Source organism: Agrilus planipennis, unplaced genomic scaffold, assembly GCF_000699045.2.
Source record: "Agrilus planipennis isolate EAB-ADULT unplaced genomic scaffold, Apla_2.0 scaffold66, whole genome shotgun sequence".
Lineage (NCBI taxonomy): Eukaryota > Metazoa > Arthropoda > Insecta > Coleoptera > Buprestidae > Agrilus > Agrilus planipennis.
Window position 1 is genome coordinate 843,655 of NW_020438868.1, and position 2,375 is coordinate 846,029.

The 2,375-nt window shown below is 30.9% G+C and overlaps 1 long non-coding RNA gene across 1 annotated transcript in view; it reads left to right on the forward strand.

Moving 5' to 3' along the window:
• Positions 1-1,764, forward strand: part of LOC108734743 — a 20,982-nt gene extending 19,218 nt beyond the window's left edge. Inside the window, exon 3 of the long non-coding RNA XR_001937433.2 lies at positions 1,613-1,764. This is a non-coding gene — a long non-coding RNA (uncharacterized LOC108734743). The remainder of the gene's footprint in view (positions 1-1,612) is intronic.
• The last annotated feature ends 611 nt before the right edge of the window (positions 1,765-2,375 follow it).

Genomic DNA, 2,375 nt, shown 5'->3' on the forward strand with positions numbered 1-2,375 from the left:
CGATTGACGTGTGCGCTGGGTGCTCCTGGCGCTTAGTATTATGTAGTCATGTTTTATATCATCAAATCAAACGTGAGAATCGAGTTTTTAATACAAAACGGTCTCTTACCTTACAACTGAAAGTACCCATGCCATTGTGTTTTGCTCTTATGTAAACTATGTAATGTCTGTGGTTTATTACTGCATTAATCACTGCTCCATGAGACAATTAAAATAAACAGCCTTAGGTTGCTTGTTACGCAAAATAAAATAAGTAAATAATAACGAAAGGGAAAAGAGTTTTTGTTTTCAAAACTTTTACAATATCAGTATTTCACTAAGAAGTTTGTTATCTCATTGGGTTATTTAATATTGTATTGGTTGTTTTAGTAATTTTTCAGCATTACATCAATTGTTTCAGTTAAACAGAAGATCATCTTTTAACTAATTAGAAAAATCATGTTTGATGACTTATCAGTTTATAGCGGTAGCTTCAATTAACTGCAGACTGTAGTTGCAATAGTTAATTATCTTACCTGTTGGAGCAATTTCATCTTAGTAACTTGACCAACAAGTTAGACATACTTAACTTACAAGTCTAGGATAGTATTGTTTGATCTTTTGCAAATAATTTTCTTCAGATGGCAAAACGTTTAAGGCGTAAAAACTCGAACGTTTTTCAAAGTATAGATAGTGCCTGCAGGGTCTCTGTATAAAATTACCGTAAACTGATTTGAAATTGCACTAGAAGTGGAACAGCTTCAATGGAACGTTTCAGATGAATACGAGATACGAGACACTCCTTTACAAACCTGTTTTAGTCACTCACAAATCGTAATGAGTCACGGTAGATTGCATGTAATTTAATTAGCCATCAATAGGCACCAACAGAATAAATTACTTCCTCTAATTTATCTATAGTACACTTGAAAATGTATGGATAATTAATGACTGAATATGTTTCTGATAAAAAATAGAACACCTAAAAAATTGTTTTGAACTATTTACTTTAAAAAGTTAAAACAAATAACAAATGACTTCTTCAAGTCCCCTTTTTAATTTCTTACATTTTACACCATTGATGGCCCGGTCACAATAGTGAGAGCGCTCTTGTAAACAAGCGCAGGTACCCCATGGAATTGCATTGAATATGATCTGATTCATATGTGCAAAATATAGTCCACGGTTAAATTAGTATAAGTTAATTTATTTAACGAGCAAATTCACCTCGTAGTCTTTCCAATTTGATCGAATAAAGCGTTCACAGAATAAAGAGTTACAAAGTAGTATACTTACTGTATATGCACGAAGAACACAATAAACTAATTCAATTTGCTCAATGACATTACGGAAACCCCATTATATAACGATTTGTAGGTCTTTAAATAGTATTGTTGTCACCCAGATACGGTTCTATGGCCTGGACGTGGTGATTTAGGTACAAATGTATACGGTGATCAAAAACACGTTTGTTACCATTATTGGACAAACTTAATGTCTGAAGTTTACTGTGCGAATTTAATTTTAATTGTGCAATTAGCAATAATACGCTAAGAAAAATTAATAATTAATGAAATCCAATAATATCTTACAATAGATGGTAAAATAAATTGGTTTTTCTCTTCTGTTGCAGATAAAAGTGCCTCATTTGGTAACAAGATGCTATTATGGGCTTCATAGTCTCTGTACTACTAGGTAAGTTTTATTTTTTCGTTGTGGTAATTAAACAATTAGGTATTACATTATGACAATTAAAATACAAATGTGCAATAGAATTTTTAACAGTATTTTAATGATGTTCCCTTTCGGAAATTGAATAAACAAAATGGTACTCAAAGCAACACTGAAAAGTGACATCTTTTGGTAATTTGTAGCAATTGAACATGCTTTATGCTGAAAACATGTTTATTTAATTACTAATTTTTTATATTTTGAGCGTTTATAAATCCTTTTGCAATTATTTGTATTGGAACGCTTTGGGGATTCTGTAGGTTAACATATTTTTAAGTATAAGTAGGTTGGTATATATATATTGTTTTTAAACAAAGGATACCCTTCTCTTCGTGAAAGATCACGAAGACTTAAGTCATTGACAGGAAAGAAATAACGTGACGGTAGACCTTCACCACTCCCTATATCTTTTGCATTCTAATAAATGGTAAATGTACAGAACATGACTTAAACACATGTACAAGCGATCATTATATATATATATGTACGTATCTGTTCTGTATTTATAATTTATATTTATTCAAGGAAGGTACAGATCACGGACAATGACTTTTATGTGAACAGAACAAAAATTCTACCTATCAAAGAATTAATCGATCGCATATCAATGCATAAAAGATAAATTTCTAATTAAAATAAAAAAAGAATTGTCATTATTTTCTAGT